Source organism: Chelonoidis abingdonii, chromosome 1 (assembly GCF_003597395.2).
Source record: "Chelonoidis abingdonii isolate Lonesome George chromosome 1, CheloAbing_2.0, whole genome shotgun sequence".
Classification (NCBI taxonomy): Eukaryota; Metazoa; Chordata; order Testudines; family Testudinidae; genus Chelonoidis; species Chelonoidis abingdonii.
Window position 1 is genome coordinate 342,798,918 of NC_133769.1, and position 27,062 is coordinate 342,825,979.

The 27,062-nt window shown below is 42.8% G+C and overlaps 1 long non-coding RNA gene across 1 annotated transcript in view; it reads left to right on the forward strand.

The window, feature by feature from the left end:
• The first annotated feature begins 3,115 nt into the window (after positions 1 to 3,115).
• Positions 3,116 to 27,062, forward strand: part of LOC142046123 (uncharacterized) — a 771,893-nt gene continuing 747,946 nt past the window's right edge. Inside the window, exon 1 of the long non-coding RNA XR_012655054.1 lies at positions 3,116 to 3,172. This is a non-coding gene — a long non-coding RNA (uncharacterized LOC142046123). The remainder of the gene's footprint in view (positions 3,173 to 27,062) is intronic.

Consider the following 27,062-nt stretch of genomic DNA (forward strand, 5'->3'; position numbering starts at 1 on the left):
TAGATGGACTCCTAATGGAATCAAATTAGCTCTCTTCTTTAACAGTGGAGAGAGGAGATGTGCAATTGGTGTTCCAGGCCTCAAAGGCTCATGCCATCAAGTACACACACCAGTCCCCAACTCTCTCTCAATTCACTGGGTTTTGGAACCCATGTCCCTTGTCTAGCAATACTATTTATGAGGTTGAGTTCATTTCTGTCATAAAGCAGTCTCTAGTTCCTCATTCAATAACAGGGTGACAATCACTTTATTCTTTCTGCCCCAATAGCAAAGGAATGGGATCAGAGCTGTCAAAATAAACCATCGGGCGCCATGGGCTTATGCTGGTGAGGTGAGTATGCCAGTGCAATATGTGAAATCCTTTCAATGCCCTGAAATTGTTCCACACTCCCCATAATTTACCACAGATGTCAGGGTAGAGCTCGTCCTGACTCTTGCTTACATCTACTTTAAAAAACATTCTCTTATTACTTTGAGTTTTCGGCTTAGCCTTTCTTCAAACTCCTATTTGGCTTTTCTTATTACATTTTACACTTATTTTTGGCAGTGATTTTTATGTCTTTTCCTTTCTTATTTACCTCTCTAGGATTTGACTTCCACCTTTTTAAGATCCCTTTTTTATCTTCATGCTTCTTTACATGGTTGTTTAATCCACGGTGGGCTCTTTTTTAGATCTTTTATGATTTTTAATTTGGGGTTATGCATTGAAGTTGGGCCTCTTTATTATTGGTGCCTTTGAAAAGTGTCCATGACAGCTTCAGGGATTCACTCTAGTCACGTGTACCTTTTAATTTCTGTTAACGTAACCCCTTATTTTGCATAGTTCCCTTTTCTGAAATCAAATGCCACAGTGTTGGGCTGTTGAGGTGTTCGTCCCACCACAGGATGTTAAATGTTATTATATAATGGTACTATTTCCAAGTGGTCTGTTATTGTTACTCTTGGATCAACTCCTGCGCTCCACTCAGGACTAAAATGAGAGTTTCTCTCCTTGTGGTTCCCGTTACCAGCTTGCTGCAAAGAACAGTCATATAAAGTATTGAGAATTTGGTCTTCTGAATTCATCCATGAGGCTGACATGTTCCAGTCCAATGGGATAACTGAAATCCCCACTATTATTGAATTCTTTAATTTTGGTGTAGCCTCTCTAATTTCCCTTGGCATTTCATCATCACTATCACTGTCCTGGTCAGGTGGTCGATTAATAGCTCCCTACTGCTTTATTCTTATTAGAGGCATGAATACTTCCTAGAGATTCTTGACTGTGATTCTCTTAAGATTTTTATTTCATTTGATTCTAAGTTTCTTTCACAATAGTGCCACTCGCATGTCTGTTCGTGCCTTCCGATCTTATTTTGTACCCCAAAATGATTTGTCCATTATGCTCTCAGTCCACCAGGCTTCTATGATGCCTATTATATCAATATCCTCCTTAACACGAGGACTCTAGTTCACCCATCTTTATTTAGACTTTCTTCTTGTTTATTTCGCCACACTCTTGCATTTGTGTACAAGCCTTTAAAAATTTGCCACTGTTTATTTGTCTGCCCTTTTTTTATGTGTCAGATTCTTTTATGTGAATGTTTCTCATCTATCGTTCCTACATTCCGCTTTCACCCCCCCATCTCCTCCTGACTAAAACCTAGAGAATCTTTATCAATAGACTCTCCTCTAAGAGAAGTCTCTGTCCAATCCACGTGCTCCTCTGCAGCAGTCGGCTTTCCCCCATGTCCTAGTTTAAAAACTGCTCTGCAACCTTTTTAATGTTTAGTGCCAGCCGTCTGGTTCCACTTTGGTTTAGGTGGAGCCCATCTCTCCTGTATAGGCTCCCCCATCCCAAACGTTTCCCCAGTTCCTAGTGAATCTAACCCCCTCGTCTCTACCTGCCTACCTACCTTGCCCTGTGCATGGAACTGGAAGCATTTCTGAGAATGTCACCATAAGGGTCCTGGATTTCAGTCGCTTCCTTAGGAGCCTAAGTTTGGCCTCCAGGACGTCTCTCCTACCCTTCCCCATGTCATTGGTACCTACATGTACCATGATCACTGGCTCCTCCCCAGTACTACACATAAGTCTATCTAGATGCCTTGAGACATCTGCAACCTTCGCATCAGGCAGGCAAGTCACCATACGGTTCTCCCAGTCATCACAAACTCAGCTATCTATGTTTCTAATGATCGAATCTCACATTATGAACACCTGCCTTTTCCTAATGACCGGAGAGGTAACCTCAGTGTGAGAGGATACCCCAACACTATCTGGAAGGAGGATTCCAACTATTGGAAGTTTTCCCTCTTCTCCTGTTGACTGCCCTGCTTCCCTGGGTCTTTCATCCTCCTCAACAGTGCAGCGCCTGTCTGACCGGATGTGGGACAATTCTACAGTGCCATGGAAAGCCTCATCAGTATACCTCTCTGCCTCCCTTAGTTCCTCCAGTTCCTCCACTCTGGCCTCCAAAGTCGGTACGAAGTCTCTGAGGGCCAGGAGCTCCTTGCACCAAATGCACACATATGCCACCCACCCACAGGACAGGTAATCATACATGCTGCATTCAGTGCAATAAACTGGATAGCCCCCACTCTGCTGCTGGGCTTTTGCCTGCATTCTTTCCTACAGCTACCTAGGTTAATGAAAGGCTTTTGTTTCAATCAATAAGTTTTGAATGTAGTTAATTTACAGGTTTTAAAGAATGGCAAGTGAACCTTGCCCCCCCTCCGACTGCCCTTCCAAACTCCCTTGTGAAACTGCCTGTTAGCAGCTTGAAGCATGTAATTGTGGTATATATGCTAAGAATGACCCACTTCAATAGAACCTCCCAACGATCACATGCTTTGTATGATTTGTCATTATTTTCACTTTGATGCTGCTCTTAGCTTGGCAAATTATGTCTAAAGTAAATATATATCGGCCCAAATCAAGGGCACTGCCCTATTCCAGTATCTGCAGATATGTGGATTGAACAGTTGTTCATTTTGTATGAATGGGAATCCTCCACAAGGGGAGCCTCAACTTTTCCTCCACGCTAGAAGCCAGCCAGTGGGTTTTCGCATGGGTGGAGGCAATCTAACCCCTCTTATATTTACTTAAATGCACTTAAATAGTTTACAATAGATTACATTTGCAAAGCTTAACTGTCCAGTAAGATCCAACAGTGTGCCTTTGTGATCCCGGAGTCAGTGTGGCTTGGTGACACTGGAGAAGCCATAGGCAGCCGACCTGGACTGGAATCTCTGAAAGAGACGCTGCAGGAGGTTCCAGGGTGTAAAAGAACAGCCCTCCAAAGAGCGGAAGCATGTAGGAAATTCTGGACAAGCTGTATACAGGATAATCTCCCGTCCACCTCTCCCCCTTCTCTGAACATTATACACAGAAGTGGCCAGTCTGGACGTACGTGTGTGAGTATGAAAGTGGCTTAGGGCTTGGGGCATTAATGTTTTTCCTGAGTGATGTGGGAGCATTCCCAACACTCTGTTGTTGTTCTATTATTTTATTAATGAAGCTTTAAAATTCAGTTATATGGTGTGTTTTCTTTATCTTCCCCCAACAATCCTGTAGTGTCAGCCTGATCACCTGACACGAGGGATAGATTGGTAACAGAAATTTGTCACAGTTTGGTGAGCAATCTGAGAAGTGGGAACCCTGCAGATTTACACCATCTTATTTGGTTTAGCCTTGTTATTTTATGTTTGCTTTGATTGTATTGTGTGTATATGTGGAGGTATTGCATGATTAAAGGTGTGCCGCCTCTCATTCACAGTAAAGTTCTAGAAACTGGAGAGGGGTTTAGCATTCCTCTCTCCCACCCTGTGTTGGACCGGGAAGGGTGGGAGGGTGGATCTACCCCAGTTGTAGGGACTGGCAATTGAGAAGTTGGAGGAAGGGAAGAGATGTTTACTTGATAACTAGATTGAATAATTATGAGCATAGATCATGAAACCACGGCAGCAATTCAAACCTACGCCCAGGTGCAAGTTGCAGGCCTTGAGCAGGACCTTCCCTAGGTCCTAGAAAGGAAGCCCTGGTGCCTAAAGCAAGCCACCGGGTCCCTTCAGGACTTGTCAAATGTAACCATTGTGCCCTCAGCATAGCCATACAGCAGTGTGTTTGCCACAAGAGCGAAATTGAATCGTTAATGCCAATGGGCCATTGAGTTGTTTGCCCTGGTGGCAACCCTCACGAGGAGCAAGGACTTGGGTATAGTCTGTGAGTAAGAATGTTTAAGGGAAGAGACCAGGAAGGGGTGGGCTAGTTGAGAAGCCACCCTCCTAGCTTAAACCTGGTCGTTAAACAAGTCCCGAGGCTCTAATGCTAGACAGTCAACATGTCAGTCTGGGCAGAGAAAGTAGGAGACTCATACTTCTCAAATTCGTGTGGTATATTATTACTAGAAGAGATCAAGATATTGCAAGAAAAAGCGCCGCTGAATGCGATGTCTCCTATAGAATAGGTCAGAACGATATCATGGGTAACGAGCACCGATATTGAAGGCAGTAATGCTCCTATCTGTGAGATATAGACTTCGCTGGAAGTCCCATGTCTCAGAGACTGGATTGCGGACACATTGTCTCATGAGATCATCAGGAGTAGCCAATCCTAGGAGAGGACACTGGTGATTTGAGACGCTTTACTCTCGAGTGCTTGATGTGGCGACATAACGTCACACGTGATTTGTATGGTAGAAGCTGTCGTGAGAGTGTAGACGTGTCTCCTCGTTCATCGTGAAGCGAAGGTAAAATAGAGCTAAGAGCAGGTGAAGGGCACGTGGCCTTGTGATGTATCAATGATCTTAGATTTCATGATTCTGATAAATAAATGTCAGTGCCCTTAATAGAGTATGTGATTAGTTAAATATTTACAACCAATATCCTGTGCAGCTCGTTGGTCGCAATTGAATGATGCAGGTCCATTGGCAGAGAAGCACTTCGAGATTTCGTCTCTAGGAGGAGGGAATTGATGCATCCCACTAGTAAGGAACCTCTCAGATGAATACTAGTGAGAGTAATAGGCTATGAAATTATGTCTCTTCAAGGAACTCATATAACGCACTTGATACTAGTGCGGAGTGATCATAGATTAGTAGTGAGTAGTGTGTGAACGTGTTCTCTCTGCTAATTCAGTTCGGTCTGAGGCAATGTAGTCAGCTCGCAGATTAGAGTCTACCACGCTGAACACGCCAAATCAGAACATCTATGCCGTAGATCACTTCATATTAATTGTACCTCTAAGTTTAGTCGTCTACAAAGATCCATAGGCACCTAGTGAATGTGTAGAGGCAGAAGTGAGAATGGTCAGTGGCATGCGTATACGCCGCACGCTGCTTAGAATTAGTTGTGCAGCTGAGTCTCCAACCTACCTTGTGATTCACGTGAAATCTTCCGGCCAGATTTCTGTTCGTGATTTAGCTCGACAGCTGAGGCCTTGCTAGCCTCACAATAGCAGCATTTCGGTAGAATATATTGGGGCAGTTCAGAAGGGTTGTGCCAGGCTATGGTTGGCGCACTCCGCGTCTACGCGACAATCGATGCGAGCGATAATCATAAGCCTTTCTCCCAAAATCTCGGAACCTTAGCGTTATCCAAATCTACCATCTGATCTTGTGCCATTGGAAATTACGTGGAGTCTTCTGGGTGGCACTTAGCAATGACACTCTCCAATTGTGGTGACTTTAATTCACCCGCCGGTGATCTTATCTCGCTTGCCATCGCTAGATACGCTGAACACGCCTGCCTCGCTCCTGGTCCCCCCAAACTTTCCTGGTAGGGACCCACCACCAAAGCTCTGATTTTCCTACCGGCAAAGGGAAATACTTCCACTTCCCTTACCCCCTCTCTCTCCCACCCAGGACTTTCCTCTCTGGGCTAACCTTGAGCATATGGTTGCAATCTCCCTTTACATCACAAATTACCAGAAGCATGTCTTTCTCTGTTCCACAAAGCGACAAACCCAAATACAAGGGAAAACCAGAATGATTCTTCTCTCTCTTTCCCCCTCCCCAATTCCTGGTGCTTGCAGAGCTTATCCTCCGTTAGACTCTAACAACAAAAGATTCCCTCCCCTTTTTTCCTTAGGCCCGGTGACCCAGCAGAAAAAAAAACTTCACCAAGTCTTTAAAAAAGAAACTTTTATATTAAAACAAAAGAAAGAAAAATACATCAAAATTTCTCGGGTTCAAGATGACCATAATATAGGATCAATTGCTTAAAAGAAAAAAATGATAACAGTTTCTGATTCAAAAAGATATCCAATGGTGAAACATTCCAGCAAGTACAACCTGTAAATACAACCAAAACAAATTAAAAGCCTATATTGTTTTTCTACCTGTACTTACAGTGGAAACAGCCAGGTTAGAAGAAGAAAGAAGCTTCTTCATAGCTGAGAGACGACCAAAGACACAGACCAAGACAAAGAAGACCACCCAATTCCCTCCCTTAGCTTTTAAAAAAATCCGGTTTCCTGATTGGCTCTTGTCAGCTGTTTGGTCCCCTCTGTCTTAACCCTTTACAGAGTAAAAGAAACATTAATTCCTTAGCTTCTATTTATGAATGGGCCAAGGAGGTAAAGGGTGCGTATCTATTTATGTGGGTAAGGGAGCTGGGTGGGAATGATATGCTTCTTCCCAGACGGCCCAGGAAAATCCAGCACTGACTGGCACAATGGACTTAGATAACAACAGATGCAATTCACCCCTGTACATAAAGCCAGCACCCAAAGCCTATGTACATTTAGGGCCTAACATGCACACCGACTGCAACTGATAATCTAAACACTTAACCATTTCTACTGTTTTAAAACGGCTAATCTCATTAAAGGAGCATATTCTGCCAAACAGCCAGAGAGCAGAATGCTGTAAAGCAATAATCTATTTGTAGCACATATGGTCATCTCTATGGTTTATCATGACAGCAGCAGCATTCTTTCCAGTGCTTATTATCAGACACAATAAGTGAAAGGCATTTAAATATAGGTAATGATCAGGAAAGACATTTGTTTTCATGGATAGTATAAATTATTATTACAGATGGACAAAAATGGAATGGTCTAGAACAATATGCTGATTTGTTCCCTTGTTCTGCAACGCTTGTCTCATTGCATTCAATGTGCTGAAAAGAAAGACCAAACAACAAACAAACAACTAAAAAACATGCTACCAAGGAACTAGATTCATACTGTAAGAGCTAAGCATCCTGGCTGCTAAATATGCTACCCAAAATTAGCCCTCCCTTCCCACAAAAATAGATTCAGTCAATCTGATTTCATTAGCTATTCTCAGAATGAATACCAACCACAATTTAGCATTCTAAACTGTTTAAAGCTTCCATCAGAATTCAAGATACTGGCAGATACCTCATGTAGTCCATGTCGGCCACATACCAGATTCAATTGGCAAGTTCAGAAAAGGATATTACCTTAAGTAGTAGCCCGCCTGACTTCCCCCCTCCCGCCCCATCCAACCCCTCCTCCTCATCTGACTGCCCCCCTGGGACCCCCGCCACGCCCATCCATACCACCCTCCTTCCTGACTGCCCCCTGGGGGAACCCCCTTAACCCCCATTTCAACCCCCTTTGTTCTCTGCCCTGGACCGCGCCAACCACTAGCCACAACCCCGCCCCCTGACCACTCACTCCGGAATCCCCTGCCCCCTTACCGCACCGTCTAGAGAGCACTGGTGGCTGGCGGCGGCTACGCAGTGTCTTCAGAGCCGCAGGATAGCGCGTGCACCGGCGGTGGGAGCGCCACCCCACCGCACAGTACAGAGCACAGGGTCAGGCCAGGCTTTGCCAGCTCCGCTGCCCCACGGAGCCGCAGCCCCACCGCCGGCGGATTGCGCCAAGCTGGCGCCGTGAGCTGCGGCTGTGACGGGACGTAGCAGCGTAAGTCAGGGCAGGGGCTAGCTCCCTGGGCCAGGAGCTCAAGGGGCTGGCAGGAGGGTCGTGTTACCTGCGCTTCTGGCCATCGCCTATTTTGAAGGAATGGGGGGAAAGTACGACCGATAGACACTAGGGGTATGCTTACACTACAGCTGTACAGCCTAGCGAGTTACAGCTTGTCTTCGTAAGCTGGTGTAGAAAGCTTTGCAGTGTGGCCACATGACAGCTACCCCAGCGCTGCAGCTGGACCACATTTGCAAGTGCTGTTGGCAGTGGTGCATTCGTGGCTGCACACGTCTTTTCTCAAAACGGGAGGTGGGGGAGTGGACCAGGGACGTGTGGGGAGACAGAGAGTGGATATTTGGAGCTGACCACTGTTCTCGCTCCCTGCCTTGCAAGTTCTAGGATCTGGAATATTACACACCCCTTCACATCATTTTCGTTTTGACCCTTCCCCCACCCCTCTCTATTCACTAATGCAAATTATGCACTCCTGACCTTCAGACCACATAACGGCTGTGGGGGGATACCAAGCATATGCGAGCTGGGTTAGCCCTGTAATACATCCAAATACAGACAATGCCATATATTTGATAAACCAACAATGGCCAAGGCCTCACACTTAGTGATTTATTTTAAAGATTGTTTGGGAAAAAAAATACGATTTTAAGTTCAGGATATCCTATATAAGCAAACAATTGAGTGGAAATAAAGATGGATCAGTGGAAATAAAATATATGATATCACTACAAATGAACCCCAAGAATCTGTAATTGGAAATTGATTTATTCCATGTGAAGTAGATATGATAGGCTTATTCCTTGGAATTTGTAATGTGTTACATAAAGAAGTCCTTATTGTTATTGGTCACCCAATTAGTGAATTAATTAACAAATACCCAAAGAGTTTGTTCTGCCACTGGAAATTTCTCAGTACCTAAGTGCTATTAAACCATTCCAGTGCACTAATAATGTAACCTGTACCTTATTGCCAATACACCCCTTCCTATGCTATTAATGTTTTTTGAGGGCATAGTGGAAGGAAGGAGTAAGTAAGTATAAGCATGGGGATTTCAAATACCCAGGACAATACTTGAAATGGTGATTTGAGTTGATAAAAGTGGCTGTTGGGAGATAAGCAAGTGATTTAAGGAAGAAGTGAGAAGTTAACTCTGTAGCTGCTGGAGGGAAAATGCTAAAGAGGAAAGTTCTTGATGTCTTTAAAATGTTTGTAAATAAATTCAGGCAAAGAAATTATTAGATTGCAATTATTTGGCTATGAACAATTTAGTCGAATTAGCTAAAGAAATGTATACAATGCTATGTAATTGAAATCCTATTAGGCTCTAAGGGGCACTATAAGAAGTGCTTTTCTTTCAGTGTTTGAAAGCAGCAGTTGAAAGTAAAAAAGCAATCAAAATTCTGGTGAAGTTAATTATGACCCAGAAGTTGCTGACAGAGATGGTATTGAATGTTGCTGAGGCTGGGAAGGCATTGCAGTGGGATCTAGCTTGTTCAGGAATTCAGGATTTCCTGAATGACCAGCTGATGGCCATTCGGAATGATCTTGAGCACCAGAGTTGTCCCACTCCCTTACAGACACATCAGGAGTACCATCTGATCTGTGGCCATGGAAACATACTGGAGACTTTCTGGGTGGAAGTGTGGACATTCACGGTGTTCCTTCCAAGCATATGGACTGGTTAGGGGGATGTGGGCTCCCATATACCTAATCCTGATGGATCCATGGAGAGGATGCATGTGGGACTGGATTATTCACCGAGACATCTGGGAAATTAGACCTCCTGGTATACCTAACTGATTTATAGTCAATGCCTCTAGAATAACACCTGACATTTTGGATAGGAATAGGGAGTCAATGGACATTTTGGCTGTTAGAATCCGTACAGCTTCAGTGCATCCATAAACCGAAGCCAGGGGAAGTTGTCACTGTTCATGACAACGTTTGCTGGGAGGGTAGAGGACAAGGAACTATACTGACAGGACACCTACTTTTTCAAGCTAATGATAGCTGTGAGTATGTTAAAACAACCACATTTCAAGATATACATTTTAATCTCATTACCACTGCAGGCAATCATATTGTTTACTGGCCTGCAGATAGAATTTTGCAAGTAGCCCTTAGTTTCCAGATACCCTTTAATTGGACCAGCTTAGTACCTGATCCATTTCAAAATTTGCTTTCATTGTTACCAGAGGTTCAAAGAATCTCTGAAATACAACTGCAAATTCACATACTTCAAAATATATATCAAGTTGAAAAGTTTGCCTTTCATACAGCTTATAGAATGTATATACTTGTACACACTTTATGTACTAAGTATGATGTATTGTGCTTTGTGACCAAAGCTGTACGACAACCCCATCATGTTATTGCTATGGGAATGTTATTGCCTGTATTGCTGTTAGTTAGCTTAGGATTATGTTATTGTTATTGTAAAAGACGTGATAATAGCAATACCTTTCATGTCCATGCTAATCATGCATTGTCATTACATCCAATCAAAACCCCTAAGGTTGAAACATCTGATGTAGAATCTGAAATCCATGGCTTAATGCAAATAGAGGTTTGAAAATATTTGTTGTACTAGAAGTACAAAAGGGGGAGTGTGGAAGTAGAGAAATAACTGACAGGGATTTGTAGGGGATCTTAATGCATGACAGTCTCTGTTAGCCAGAGTCAGGCTAGCTGTAACCCTAATAACGCGAGATATGTAGAAGCGAGGATTGTGTGAGGTGAGTGGAAAAGAACTGTGTGAGAAGTTGTTTCGACCTTGTGTAGATAATAGAATATGTAGACAGAAGTCTCTTAAGTGAGAAAAACAAGATATCAGGATGACCTATGTATAAACAAAATGCAGCTTTTGCCTATTATTGTCTGTAACAAAAGTATAAATGCTGCTGTAATTGTTTACCTGTTGAGAGACCTGTCTAGGAAGGGGAGACCCTATGTCCTAGTGCACTCTCTCCCTGTTGCAGTGCTAAGCAGAATAAAGTATCTGACTCTGCTGCACCCAAACAAAAAGCGAGAACTGAGTTTTTCTCTGACACAGTTTTAGAGGTTTCCAAGCTATTCCCTTATTCTTAGTGGGGAACACTGCTAGAAATTAATGAATGAATGAAACAAATTTTTAAAGTTTGTCTGTCTATCTGTCTCAGTAATTGTAGGGTCTACATCACTGAAGTAACAATGGGAATTTTGCCAGACCAAGCACCAAACATCCCTGAAGTTGGATCTCAGCTTTATAGCCTGGACCATAAGGGCTAAACCAACCTGTACCTTTGACACCTGATTTCAGGGCACAAAGCTGAGGGCTCTGTCGGGATGCTTCTTTATACACCATTGCTTCCCTGCAGAATAAGCATCTTCCAGAAATTCATCCTAATTTGTCTCTGAGAGAGACATTTTGCCAAAACTAAGTTTTGATTTTAAGTACATTAGGGCTGGGAAGCTCCAGCATGCATTTCAAAGCAATTCAAATCTGAATTTTCATATACCTCTTGATCACCCTGATTTCTTTCCAAAAACTGATGAAATTCTTGACATTAATGATTCTGGCTGTTAAGACTGTAATATATTGTAAAATGTTGCCATTTTCTACTATTCTTGTCCTTGAGGACCACCATTGAGTTGCCACGCTGATTGAAGGAGTGCTGCATGGAACTTGCTTATGTATTGTGAATTTTTAGCACCACTCTGCCTGCAGTAAATAGGACAGAGCTATCACTTCTTGGATTTGGAAATATTCTCTATACTGCAGCCAATATGCACAAAGTCTCATTTCTAAAGCTCCTGCTCTTTAACTGGCAAAAATTGCAATCAAAATGGAGACCAAATGTCATCTTTTTTTTCTTGATATTCTTGACATGTGTAGTATTTATTAAAGCAAAGTGCAGGTCTCTAAACTGAAATATGAGGGGAAGTTAATCCAAGCATTTTAATTAAAGAAATACCACCCAAGGCTTGAGCTGTCATGCCATTTTTGTTTCTACAATATGCATATAGCATTCCTCTGCTTTCATTGCAACTCAAAAAGTGAAAGATATCAGTTCTTTCTTTCTCCCGGGGAAATTTATAAGGACTGCCCATATAACGAATAATCTGCCACTACTGTCTCTACATCTTGGGCACTCATCATGTCAGAAAATGTGGCGTGATTAACTCAGTGGTTGTGTAACTCGTAAAAGGTTGGTTTTGAATTTTCTCATAGACATGGTTATTGGCTGGAGGATGATTATTATTCCTGAAATAATTTTAAGCCTGTGACAAGTTTCTTCTCTTCTGTAGAGCAGATCTCAAGCCTCTTTGTAACTTTAAGCATCCATTCTTCAAATCTGATGTTGCTATTGTGAACTCACATTTTTATTGAAGATGAAATAATGATCTCATGTATCACACTTCTGCACTAGAGTCGTGAATTTTAAATAGCAACTTTGCTACAAAAGACTGTAGTATTGCTGTTTGTTGCTGCATCAGTGGCAGAACTTTGTCTATGGTTACATTCCTTCCATTGAAGTAACAAAACAACCGACAGTTCTGTCTTGTCTCCAGTCTCTTTGGAAGGCTATAGTAAGACGTAGGCTACCATTGTTAGCCTTTTGATCTGCTATTATCAGTTGTCAGCAAGTGAGGGATTTGGGCAGATTCTCTTCCGTAGTCAATGTGAACATGGACTTATCTCCTGAAGTCCTGTTCTTTTGAAAGAAAGGGCAATTATTTTCAGCTTTCACATGCAGTTCTTTCATAGCTAGACATACAGGGCACTAAAAATATTATTATTACTGAAGTAGCTTTCATGTATGGAAGTTCTGGACAAGTTTGTTTATTTTTTAGATCAGCTTCCACACCATTATCAGTAATGACAATGTGTTCCTCAGAGCTAATTTTGGTGTGTGAAATAGGCTCTTTATTTCACCATGAAAAAAGGTTATGTACCACACTATTTTGTCTATTGGAACCTGTCCTCAGTTTTCAATAGCAAATTTACTAGGAAAGACTGTGATATTACTCTTTGTTTTTGCAGCAGAAGCAGCCCTTCAAGCATGGGTACACACATTCCAATACGAAATCAATATATATTTCATTCTTTTGTGCCCAGCCTCTAATGCAAGGTCTGGAGGCTCACAGGCTGATGATGTCTGTTCTTTGAATCTGCATCTTATACCATGTGTTGTATGATTTGTTCTGATGCACACTCTTTTTATTCTGTCTTCTTCTTACTCTGGAAGAAACTTTCATGCTTGTCTTTTGAAGTTTAATTATCTGTTTTGATTGGTAGTGGATTTGTAGATATTCTCTGACACAGCGCCAACTGGTGCTTGTTCTCATTTTTGCAAGTACTACTTTTCTTCAGAGACATTTATATTGTCAAAACTTTTCTTGGTATATGTAATCACTTTATTTTGAAGTTGGTTTATGACTTTGCCTGAACTATATATTTAGGAATCTCCTCTTCATAATGTTTGTGCTGTTCTCTGATCATACTGCTGAAAGTTGAATCAAGTTGTTGGTTATTAGTGTAAATTGTACAGAATGTGTATGAATTTCAGACATATTCTCATTCCCTTGTATTACTATTAGTCTTGTAGTTTTTTTCTATGGAGATTCTTCTGAAGTTATTTTTTGTACTAGAGGGTGTATGTTGGTTTAATGCCATCAGGGTATTCCCCTATAGGTGCTGCTTCTTTAGGAATGGAGCTCCTTGTGTCTTTTTGTTGAAACTTCACATTTTTAGGAAGTTGATATTTTCTAGCTCAACTATTGCAGCTCCTTTTGTTTGTGTTGTTTAATTTCTCACGGGTTGTTCTTGGCAGTGCTGTCACCATGTTGGTTACTTTTTTCATTCTCTGTGTACCCATATTGTTTAATGTATCACTGTACCACAGTGAAACTTCTGCCTTCCTGGTTGCTCTGGAGATGCTTTCTCATTCACTGCAGTTCCAGCTATATGGCTGCATGTTGCTTCTTGCTTTCCGCTTGCTGGTGTTCTTGTTTTGCTGCCTTTTTGTTGCTCACTTCTGTCTCAGGGAGGGAATGTGGTGCTCCTTGCTCCCTCAACTTCTCTCCATTTGGGAGAAGGAAGTAAAGAATCCTTATTTCCTTCATAGTTCCACTGTTACAGGGAGGAGAGATTTGAGACCCTTCCCTGCATCTCCACAGCTTCCTGCCTCACTCTCTGGAGCAGGGCAGTGAAGATTTTATTCCCTCTCTGTCCAGCTTCAACCTGCATTGGCTAATTGCAAAGGTGTGGACATCCTCTCACATGTAGCTGCTTTCTCACTCCGCTGCCTCTGGGAAAGAATGACAGTTCCCTCCAGGATCCTGTCAGTTCACCTTCTGAGTCCCTGAGGCAAGGCTTTTGATTGGTCCCCCTCTCACTCTGTGGAGGAAGAGAGTTGTGTTTTCACTGCCCCCCACCAGCTTTTTCCAGTCCCCCTCATCATTTCTTCACAGTTTGGTGGTAAACTGGCTCCCACCACTCCCCCTATGCTGCCTGGGGAAAGTAGATAACCTTACATCTTCTGGCTGCCTCTGTCTGGAGGAAGAAAATAAAGATTCCCCCTGCTTCTCCTATTCCTCCTCTTCCTCATTTCAAAGGGAAAGGGTAGATATCGTCTCCATGAACTCTTGCTCCCCACACTGTGGTTCCTCCCAGCTCCTCTCCCACTTTTCCACTGTGTGAGGGAAGAGCGTGATACTTTCTCCCTTGTAACGCTCTAAATTTGCAGAGGAGGAGGTAAAGTTCTCCGCAATGAACCACACACAAATTGTCTCCCTCTCAGCTCCTTTCCCCTGGCGGAGGGCAGTGAAGATCACTCATGTGGTCTAGCTGCCCTGTTCTGCCCATAAACATTGAGGAAGTGAATGACCTCCCCCCACACATACACAATATTTCCAGATGACTCTTTCCCCTGTACTTATCTTCCCTCTTTCTAGCTTCCTTCCACACATCTTCCCACATTGGTGTTATGAAGTAAAGATCCCCAGTGTCTCAGAGCTAGGGAGTGAAGTTTCCTGCTCCTTTTCTTGGATCTAGTCCTCTCCACTGTGGTATGAGGAAGGAAAGGATCTTAGCGGCACTTTCTCTGAAGAACCAGCAGCAAGTAAAGCACTGTGGGGGTGGGACTGTGTACAGCTGAACTGTGAATAGAAACTCAATAGATTGTTAATGAGAATTGAGGAAAAGCAAATAAACTGACAATGTACCTGTTTTCTACAAGGGAGATGATGTTCCTCTCTCTTTCCTGGAGCTAAGAGCCTTGAGATATTAGATTTCCTGCTCCTCCTCTGCCTGTACTTCCACTGCCTGTCAGATTTTTTTCCTCTTTCTTTCTTTTCTTCAGTTCCTATTGGTTGTGAACTCTCATGTGTTTTTTGATTGGCTGAATCCCTATCTTAAGCAGTGAATGAGCTGCTCCCTGCTTGAGGTACGGACTCAGACATTTCAAGAACATAAAAAAAGAAGTGAACTGCACAAAATGTAAACCTACCTTGTACAACACATCCTGAACCCCATTGGGTAAGGGCACCGATTTCAATGGTCTGTATATAACCCTTCTACCTTTACAGTTTTCATCACTTTCCTTCCTCACTCTACCACTCCTCAAATCACTGTTTAATCATCCTTCTTTATAACTCAGTCCCTTCATCTCCTTAAACATTTTTGCTCCCCTGCTCTGAATTCCCTCTAATTTAACAATATTCACCCAATACTGAGGTGCCCAGGCCTGGCTGAAATACTTGAGGGACAGACTCACAGAGCATCCCTGGTTTGTGATGTGAAGTGCTTTAAAATCCCATTTGCTTTATAGGTCACAATATTGCATTGCAAACCCATATCCAATTGATTCTCTTCTCTTACCCCTAGGTCTCTTTCAGCATTTCTGCTATCCAGCTCTCTCCCTCCCAGGAACTATCTGTGTTTCAGGTTACTTTCCCCAGATGTATTATCTTGCATTTTTTTAAGGATGAATCTCATTTTCTGCTCATATTTCCAACATCTCCAAGTCCTTTTGTATTACCTTTTCCCTTTTCACCAGTGATTATACCTTCTACTTTCCTATCTTCTGTGAATTTAATTAACATGCTTTTCACCTCAATTTGCCAGTTATTTATAAAGACGTTACAAAAAAGCAGGCTTAACACCAGTCCCGATGGCCCCACCTGGAATTTACCCTCAAATCAATACATTGCAATTTATCACTGACCATTGTTTATAGTCCTTAGTCCTTATTAGTGCTCATGGTCAAGCCTATTTGTATTAATTTTTCCAAATAAGATTTAGCAAGACACTGAGAACTTAAAGTAAAGAAATACTTTTGTGGTGTGGCGGCTGCATGTGAGAGAGGGCTAGAGTAGGCCAGAAAGGCTGCGCAGGCCGGCAGCCAATTAAAAAAGGGCTTACTGAGAGCTAATCAGGGCCGACATTAGAGCCAGCCAATCAGGATTAGGCTAGGCCCTATATAAAGGCTGCCTAGGAGAGGAGCAGGCAGTCTCTCCCAGACCTTCAGAGGGGAAAGTCTGTCTCCTGAATGAGGAGATCAGAACCTGGGACAGTGCAGTGCAGGCTCAGGGGAGAAGAAGGGAATTCCAGCCCACTATCTGCCAGGCTGCAGGCCCTGAGGGAAGGGCCTAACTGGTACAAAGGGGCCAAAGGAGAACTGGCCCAGGGAGACAAGTGCACAAGGGGAGAGAAGGAGGGCAGGAAGGCTGACACCAAAGGGTCCCTGGGTTGGGACCCAGGGTAGAGGGCAAGAAGGCTGCCACCAAAGGGTCCTTGGGTTGGGACCCAGGGTGGAAGGCAGGCCTGGGTCTCCCCCTTCCCCCATGCATGAACACCGAGCCAGTGGATGTGGTGATAGTGGACTGCACCAGAGCCCTGATGCTAGGGGTTAGACTTTGGGGTGTGGTTGACCATGGGGTTTGGGGTGCAGAGACCCCCAGAAGAGGGTGAGACTAGAGCAGTGGACACTGCTGGAGGGCAGTGTCCTGAAGAGGATGCTGCTGAGCAGTAAGCAATATGGGTCCAGACAACAACAAAGGAGCAGAAGACTGATGGGACACTACCAGCAGTGGATGCCCCACCAAGGACTGAGCTAATTCCCAGAGCGACCAGCCGGAGGTGCCATGGTGGTAAGTCCCAACCTCTCTATAACTTTGAAGAAAACTTTTACCATTATTCTCTTTACCTGTATATAGTTCACTTTCTAGCCATTCAAAAAAGACTTTTGAGGATGCAGTGTAAATGGTAAGTTTTGTCAAAACTGGATCAGCAGACCATTGGATCCATGTAATCAAGTATCCTCCATCTGGCAGTGACCAGTATTTGATGCTTCTGAAGAAGTTAATCCTTCCCCCATACTGCACCTTAAGAAATGTGCATTGCTGTACTGGATGAGAAAAAAATCCTTCCTGATCACTGAAAGTGATCAGTTTATGCCCTGAGATTTAACTCATAGCCTTCCCACCTGCAAATGGAGTTAGTTCAGGTGGTTGCCCTGTTGGTAGTTCCTATGGACATGTGAACACAGGTGAATGGGACCACTGTCTCTTTAGCTACCAGTCCGTTTCTAGACATCCTACAAAGGGACCCGGAAGGAACAAACACTAAAAACTTGTGGCTCTTTGTATATATCCCTACCAGTGAATGAGACATCGAACGTTTGGATGTGACACAGACAGCAGCAGCAGTCATGGACGTTGGTGCTGTATCTGAACAGTATTATTGGAGCCAGGCAACACTGGGAGCAGTCCACCCTTTTGGGCTATATCTCCCATCCAACCCAAGCCGCCATGCATTGACATTATTATATTTTGGAGGAAGCGCTGTGCTGAAATCCTTCCTGATATTTGTGTGGGATGAGGCAGTAATATTCCCAAATTACTAATTGATGCTGGAATGCTCTGCTTTTCAGAGAAATTCAGTCCCTGAGAACTAGGCAGCCAGGCAGTTCATCAAAGGCTTGAGGCAAGGAGATAACGATGGCTGCTTTCCATTCACAGCCAGCCAGCCTCCCCACCCACTCGATTAACTGCACAGAAAGGTAACTAGGAGGGTTGATGGAAGCCATACACTGTGACTCATGCCATTCTTGCCAGTGTATTCGTGATGTCTGAAACGTAGCTGTGCTATTTAAAATATAAACAAATATTTCTGAATATGAAAAGCCACTGGACCTCAAACCAGTAACTTGAATCCTAAATTATTCTCATTTTGACCCTAGGACAGGACAATCTGCTGAAGTAACCAGCCTCTTTAGGGGGGAAGGTGGGAAGATATTGTGGTGTTGGCTTCATGACACTGATATGTCTCTGGCCCCAACTCTTTAACAGGTGTCCCATTTTCTTTTTGTGTGTGTATGGTTATGCTGCATAAGAGAGCGAAAACACAGTACCAAAGCAAATACATCTTAATACTTTTGAGATGGAATAATCACATTTTGTAAATGGTTGCAGTATTCTGCCCTCTATAGAATTGTTTAGATTTGTTGACTTGGAGGTATGAACATCCTGTTTCATTCCTAATTACCCCAGTTCTTCACTAGTCTGTGACTCAGCCCAACATTTCTCCTTATATGTGTGTTTTTATTTCTTAGTTTGAGCTGACTTAGCGAACCTCCAGCCTGATTCTAATTAACACAACTCTATGCAATTGGTTTATGATGAAAACCAGTGCCTGATATTTGGAATCTGAATCCTGGTTTGATCAGTTAAGGTTCTGAACACTAGAGTTGACACAGCCAGGAGTGGAATTTGATTGTAGGTGGGGAAAAATGTATAGGGCATTTTGGGCTTCACACCATACCACATGACACCAGACTACAAGACATTTTGGGGAATAACCAAGAGATCATGGTGTGCAAAGGGACTTCACATTTCTACTCCATATCTCTGTATGTGTTCTCAGAGTTCGCTTGCCTAAGGGGTTATAATATCCCTCTTAATTCCTACTTACTCTAGTTCTTCACCAGCGTGTGACTGGGCCCATCATTTCTTCTTATCTCTGTGTGTGTTATTTCTTAGTTTGAGCTGACTTGAGGCTGGAAACCTCCTGACTCATTCCTAATTAACCCAAATTTAAGCAATTATTTGATTAGGAAACTCTGTTTTTGAAATTTGGAATCTGAACCTTGACTTGATCAAATAAGAATCCTAGCAAACACTTTCAAGAATGGAAGCTGTCAGGAAGATGGCACATGAGGAAGCATTGGTTGCATGCAATACTTATAGCCACGTATCAAGCAGAGAACAGAGAACACGACAGATTTAGGAATAGTGGCAAAATCATCATCATAATAATAATAATAATTATAATTTGCACTGTATCTGTGTGTATTTTGTTTGACTCCATGGTAGGAATATCCTGATTAATTTCCATTCCCTTCAGTTCGACTGTCTGTGATTTAGCAACAAGATAACACCCTGCAGATTTATTTTTATTATTTAATTTTTCCTAATTTGCGACCAGAATAATCCTACAACATTCTGAATTAACTGAATATTGTGGAATTATTTTCAGAGGAAACATGGATCCTGATGTTTGCATTTGGAGCTCAGGTTGAATCAAGTAAAGATCCGATTGCTATTTTAAAAAGGAAGTTAAAACTATTGAATTTGGAAAAAGAAGTCTGAACCCTAATTTGATCAGCTACACTCTGTATGATGAGCACAGAGGTAAAACTTTCAGAAATGGACCCAATGAGGCACGATGGTGCAAGTTGTTTTTCTGACTTCCTCTTTATGTGATTTTGACACCAGACTATGAATGCATTCCATTATTGTCTGTGTCTATTTGTTTAAAATGTGAATCGGGGATAGGAACATCATACCTCATTTCTATTTAGCTCAATATTACATAGTAATTTAACAAGGAGAGGTAGTGCCTGGGTTTTGAAATCTGATCCCTGGTTTGATCAGTTAAGGAAGCCATCGATTGTGTGAGTAGAGAAAGGACAAGATCAGGAATTGAATCTATGAGGAGGGGAGAGACAGGTGGCAGAGTTGTCTGCATGCCACTCATATCCCTTCAGCCTTGCACCCTGACATACTTTCGGATGCATCCGAAGAAGTGAGCTGTAGCTCACGAAAGCTCATGCTGAAATAAGTTTGTTAGTCTCTAAGGTGGCACAAGTACTCCTGTTCTTTTTGCGGATACAGACTAACACGGCTGCTATTCTGAAACCTGTCATTTGGGAATAAAGGATCTTTTTTGTAGAAGTGGAGCCTATTTTTATGCTGCATGTTTGTTTATTAGTTATTGTAAGGGAATGTCCTCACCTCTAGGGATCCATCTTGTGCCTAATCATGGTGCTGCAGGGGACTTAATCTTTAATACCCCCCTCCATGGCCACTTCCTTAGCCACAATGCCTACTTACAGCCAGCGCTTACTCCATTGCTGGGTTTTCTGTGGCTCAGCCCTCTGGCCAAGTCACAGAACAATTTGGTTTCCTTGTGGGGTAACAAAAATTCCAACTTAAAGCACTAATCAAATGCCCAACGTAATAGTTTTTTTGCCGCTCTCAGGGTCCACTTGGCACTTTCTCCTGGCCCCTACAGAGCTTTTCTATTCTGACTTCTTTCCCAGCAGGATTCCCCTGCTGCTTCCTTTCCATCAGTTTTCCTCTGAGGATCTCCCTGCTCCTGCTATGCCCTATCTCAGGGCTCCCCTCAACATGAACCTGCTGTGCTTCTTGTGGGTCTCTTTCTCTGACTGCAGGTGCTACCACAGGGCTCCCGACATCCATATCATTCTCTTTGTGGGTGACTCAGTCTACCTTCCTCAGGTTCTTCCCCAAGGGAAAGTCCTTGTTCTTCTATCCAGAGTCTTCTTTCTTCTCCTGCGTTCCCCGCTCTGTTTAAGTAGTGCTCTCCTCACTTCACCACCACAGCTGGAGGTCAGTTTTTCTAATTATGCTCCGTTATATCCAGCTGGGGTCACTAATTAGCCCTCAGGTTCCCAGCTCATCAGTGAGACTGAGAGATAGCTGCTAAGTCATGGTCAAGGCTGAGCCCATTGTGGCTCAATGGGCCAGCCAGCCTGTGACAGTTATTGTTAGGTTGGACTCAGAGTTTTGAAACATCCTGTTTTATTGCAAATTACCTTCTGTGATTTACTGAGTAGTAGAGAAAACTTAATGCCGTTGACATTTGGAATCTATACCTTGGTCTAAATATTTATGGGATACTAGAATTTTTCTCAGCATGGAGGTAATATTTTAAAGCTAGATTTTTAAACAAAAGAGATGGCATAAAATTGGTTCTGCCTTCCTGCTTAACCAGTTTCTGTGCCAGACTATGAATTGGTCCAATTAGTATTTCAGTATAGGTTTATTTGTTTAAAATTTGAGTTGTGTCAGTGATGGGAATATCCTCCCACTTTTCAAATTATCCAGTTTTTTTAAAGTAATTTAGGAGGGGAGATAGCAACTGTAGTTTGAAATCTGATCCCTGATTTGATCAGCCAAGGAACCTGTTAATTGTGTGAGTATGCTCATGGATAGACTCTGTCAGGAGATGAGAGACAGGAAGCAGTGGTACCTGCACACCACTCATATACCTCCAGCCTCATACCTCACCATGAAATCTATACCCTAACAGTCTGGGACTAAAGGATCAGTTATTTTGTATAAACAGCCCTATTTTATACTCTCTGTATATTTTATATCTTACTTATTTCAACACTGAGTGGATTTGGCGCTGGAAACATCCTTTGTTATTGTAAATGGCCCCTCAATTATTTACCAATTGGAGGAGAAAATGTAATGCCAAGCTTTTAGAATCTAAACAATTATGGATCCCAGCATTACTTGCAGCATAGACGTAACATTTTAAAGCAAGAGTCTATCAGAAGTGGTGGGATAAAAGGTGGTACTCCTTCCTGTTTACTCACTTTCTTCACTAGACTATAAACAGGCCCCATTGTCTTCTCAGTATGGGTTTATTGGTTTTAAATTTGAAATTAGTTGGGGCTAAATATGTTCTATTCCTACTGCTTTCCAAATTATACAGATTGATTCAGTAATTTTGGAAGGAGAAGGAACAACTGAATTTTGAAATCTGACCCCTGGTTTGATCAGCTATGGAAACTTTTCAGTTGCATGAGCAGAGAAGGGACAAGCTTAGGGATGGAATCTACAAGGAGGGATGAGACAGAAGTCTGTTTTCTGCACACCACTCAAATACCTCTCACCTCGTATCCCACCACAAGGTAGTTTGATAATAAAGGATCAATTATTTGGTATAAATGGTTCATATCTTTTTTACTCTGTGTATGTTATCTTACTTATTTTTAAGTTGAGTGGACTCGGAGCTGGAAACATCCTGTCTTATTGAAATAGACCCTTTTCTTTGGTACTCATTAGAGGAGAAAGCTCAATGCCTGAAAATTAGAATCTAAATCCTGTTTAAATCAGTTATGGATCCTAGCCTTATTCTCAGTATAGAAGGAAAATGTTAAAGCTGGTAACTATCAGAATGGTTGTGTAAGATATGGTATTGCCTTCCTGCATACCCATTTTCTACCCCAGACCTGAATGAGCCCCATTATCATCTCTGTAAGGGGTTTATTTGTTTTCTGTTTGAGCTGAGTGAGGATGAGAATATCTTGCATTTTCAAAGTTTTGTTATCTTTATTTATTTTAGGAGAAGACATAGCTTTTCAAATTTGAAATCTGATCATTGGTTTTATGCATCATTTATCGTAACTGTTTTCTCAGCATGATGATACCAGATTTTAACTCTTAGGAGGGATTTTTTTTTCTTTTTATGTATCCATTGTCTTAAAAAACCTGAGGTGCCTTCCTATTTTTTTTTACTCATATCTTTTTCTTTGTTTCAGGATATTCAGGGATAGCAACATCATCTCTTGTTCCTAATTGGGTGAATGTTATGCAATACATTTTAGTGGATGCTTTTGCTGAAATTTGGAATCTGATAGCTACTTTGATCAGCTATTGATCCTAGCAGTATGCTCCACCTGGACATTACCTTTTCAAAGATGGACTGTGCTAGCAGGGATAAGACATTGTTTTCCTTTCCCATTTACGTTCTATCTTCCAGAGACTATGAATAGGTCCCAACTGTTGTTTTTCTTTGTATTTTTTCTTAGTTTCAGGATGGTCAGTGATAGGAATGAGACAGGACGTTCCCAAGTAGCTGAATAATTATGCAGTAATTTTATTAGCAAACTTAGGGCTTGTCTGTGGCTGTGTGAATAGCAGTGCACACCAAACTGCTGTGCTGTAACTCCCTTGTGTTATGCTGCGGATGTCGGGTGATCAGAGAGAAAGTGTGAACAGTTGGGATGGGGGTGAGGGGTAATAGGATCCTATATAAAAAAAACCCCAGAATATCAGAACTGTCCCTATAAAATCCAGACATCTGGGTCACCCTATGCAGGTGTGAACTAAAAGTGCAGTCCTCTTTAAACGGGATTATATTAATGTGAAGTAGGAACCTTTTAGTTTGGACCTGCAGCATACACACCAGAGAGTTACAGAGCAGGACTTTAGTGTGCACTGCTATTTATACTCCAGTTATCTGAACTGCGTGCCTACCCTCCTGCCAAATTCACTTCCATGGCTCAATGTTGCAGAAGCTAATCAGAATCTTATCCCATGTGCCAGTACTGCTGATTCGGAGCCCTTCAAATTTCTCACCCAGGTGCATGAAGAGAGGGGAACATTATCATGCTGCAGACAGTTGTACCAGTCCCGTGCAGCTGCAAGGGAGATCTAGTGGATTTTACAGTGGATCCATGACTGTGAAGCACTTCAGCGTCATCTTTATTCAGAAAATGTTAGCTGCCCAAGGTGTTGTACGAGCATGTTAGGACAGATCTTGGGGGCTGTGGTCCAAAATCACAGGCCATTTACCACCACTTGACCATTGCGAGCATTACAGTTGCTATTCCAAGTAAATTGAATGTTTAGCTGTCCCTAGAGGTGAACAAGCCCTTATTAACTTGAGCAGGTCTGACCCTCTCCAGCAGAAGGCAGTGACTAGCATACACACTGGCCCATGTACTACACCCTGCTAGACTGGCACTGTAGACATGTCCTCAGTTTCTGGAATTTGGAATCTGAATCCTGGTGTGATCAGCTGTGGCTCTATCAGCAGTATGCATTCCTATATACCCAGTTTCTTTACTAAACTATGAATTATCATCTCTGCATGTGTGTAGCTGTGCAAAATTCGAGCTGAGTCAGAAAGGAGAATATTCTCCTTCCTTATTCCAAATTACCCATGATTATTTAGTAATTTTAGAAGATCACTCATTATTTCTGAAAGCTGATCTATGGGTTGTTCAACAAAGGAACATGGCAATAGACTGAATAGGGATACCTTCAGGGATAGAAGCTGCAAGGAGAGGTCGTAGTGTAGGCAGTGTTGCCACAAACCTTACTAGGGAATCTACACACCATGACAATTTTTGGAATAATGAAATAATCATAGTCCATAATTGGGCCCCAACAAGCTTCTCTAAGTTTTTGTTCCTGTTTTTGTTTTTTGGGGAAGCTGACTTGGGTGTTGGAATATCCTGATTCACTCCTGATTTCCCCAATATTTTCTCTCTCTGTAACTAGGTACCAGCATTCTCCTGAGTAATTGTTTTGGTGTGTTTGTGTGTGCCTATTCAGTAGTTGTAATACTCTGTTTCATTTGTAGTTACCACAATTGTTGTTGGAAAAAGGAAATCTTTTAAAATTTGGACTCTGGACCCTTGTTTTATGCTTACAGTAGGCTCATCAGGGAGGTGAAATTCTGAGCATGGATGGCACAAGAGGTAGTGTTGGTTCCAGAACACTCATATGATATCCCAGGAGAGAGTTCAGGGGAGATTTGGATTTCTCTCAATGGTGCCACATTTTTTGCTCAGAATACCCCAGTTTTTGAATATTTGCTGTTCAGGAAGCCAAGGTGTCTCAAATTGGGACCCGAGTCCTAATTAAATCAAATATGAAAATCCCACTGTCAGCACTGGAAAATTTCACACACCAGGCACAACCCTTAGTTACAACACTGGAAAATATACCTCAAATCAGCAAGGAGGGAACCTCTAAAAATATTTGAATTTCAGGGATAGTGTACAAAAGCACTGAAATAATGGAAAGTCAGGCAATCTAACTGACCCAAAGATATCTAGGCCCCCAACCCAGCCTACCTCCCACAATGTACTGCCTCACCAGAGACCCTGTGGACCAATCCACTTTCAGTTCCTCCTGATACTGTTTATAGATGGAGCCCAGTGGCTTGCTAAGGATCAGAGAGTGTCTGTCTTTCTCTGTAGAACTTAGGAGACAGGCATTAGGCCAGTTCTCACTCATCAAAGGGCATCTTCTCTTCTCTCTCCGTTTTGCTGGGAATGCTCCCTTTTATCTCTGCCCCAAGGGAAACTGGGGTCTTCCTCCCTCTCTCTGGCCCCTTAGGCAGCAAGGAAGTCCAGGGCCTTCTTTGTGTTTTTAATGTCACTCTTCTCCGCTGGTGCACCTGGTGGTGCTGGTGCTGGTTGCTGTTCCAGTTCCGGTCCTGGGATTGGAGGTGCTGTGGCTGGTTCAGCCGTTGGCAGGGGATCTGGGTCCACTACCTCTGTCTGGGTTTCTGGTAACACAGACGGGGCTTCTGTGGACGGCTCAGGAACAGGAATGGGTCTGGAAGCTTGCCTGGCTTGGCTGCGTGTAACCATTCCACTAAACTAAGAGCAGAGCTATTGGCTTCTGTAAAGAGACAGAGCAAGTATGCAGTGAGGCTATATGTAAGGGCTCTCTGTCATTTTGTGTGTGCAGAGCAAGCATTAGCTACGGTGTACAACTTTTGAGCCTGGAATTGACTCGACTAGTGTTAGTCCGGCCAGCATCGGGGGGCTAAATTCCCTTCGGTTGAACTTGTGAGATTGTTTTTGACGGGGTGTTCTGGATAGACTTGTGAATCTGGCCGTGGTCCCATGTTGGTCTTTTGGCACTGCAGGACCGTCCACTTCTATAAGGGTCCATTGAGGTGTGACAGGTCAGCTTAGCACTCTGTACTGCGGTCTTTCAGGTACGATCCGTACGGCCTCAAGCACGGCGCTTTCAAAATGTTGCTAAGAACGCCTCAGTGGTCATCATCTTGAGGTGGAAAGTTCTGTGTCGTTGAAGCAACAACTGTGGACGTGTTAGATTGGCTGCGTTCTGAACCTGTAGCCGTTCTATCTATTGCTAGGCGCTGTTTGCGTTTGTTTTAGGCCTCGCTTTTCTTGGTTTTGCATCTCTTGTTGTGTGGCTGCATCTGTTGCGCTCCTGTGTTGCCTAGGGTGCTTTCTTCTGTCCTTTCTTATCGTCCATCTGCTTTGAGTTTCTCTTTTCCATCTCTGCCGTGGGTCTGCGTCTTTGATTGTAGTCCTCTGCTCAAGTTTTGCTCTTGGGGAAGTCATGTTTTGTTTTCTGTGTGGGTGGTGCCCTGTGGTGGGTTATGTTCCGTGAACGGCGCGGCTCCTGTTTGTTCGCTGGAGCTGCCTAGCAACCCTTGGTTTAATGTCTTCTCTCTTCCTAGCTAACCTTTTTTTGACATCAAATTAATTTAGTTCAATATTTAATACACTTGTATCCTTTTCAACGTTGTTTCTGCTGGTTTAGGTTTTGAATTGCCCAATAGGAATTCTTATTAGTTAACAAAAACTCTGCTTGTCATAGCTACGTTATGACGCCTTGCTTAAAATGCAAGCCAAGCTGGCAAAGAGAACAGAAAAAAAACTTTCTCGGCTCCTTTTTAAAACCAAACCCTTCTCCTGTTAAAAGCCTAAACCGCAGAGAAAAAGAAAAAGAATAAGTTCCTATTGTGTCTTATCTCCACTTCGCGCACCGCATGTCATAGCTGTCCTACCAGATGAACTGCTAGCCTGCAAACTAGAAGCAGCATGAACCCTCTAAGCTTAATACCAGCTAGATCTGAATCTGCACGTCGCCCAAGTGATTCCAGGGCTGGCTCTCCCTCTGGTCCAAGCCTCGCGTTGAAACTACTCACAGTTCACTTCCACCGGGCACAGCACAAAAGGACAATGAAAAGACTGAGGCACTTGGAGAGCTTGCAAACTATTGGGAATATAAACTCGCTCTTCCCTTTGTTCTCTCGTTCTATCGCATCCTCAATGCTGTGTCTCCTCCCCGCTGTTCAACTCAGCTGTGCGTACTATGAC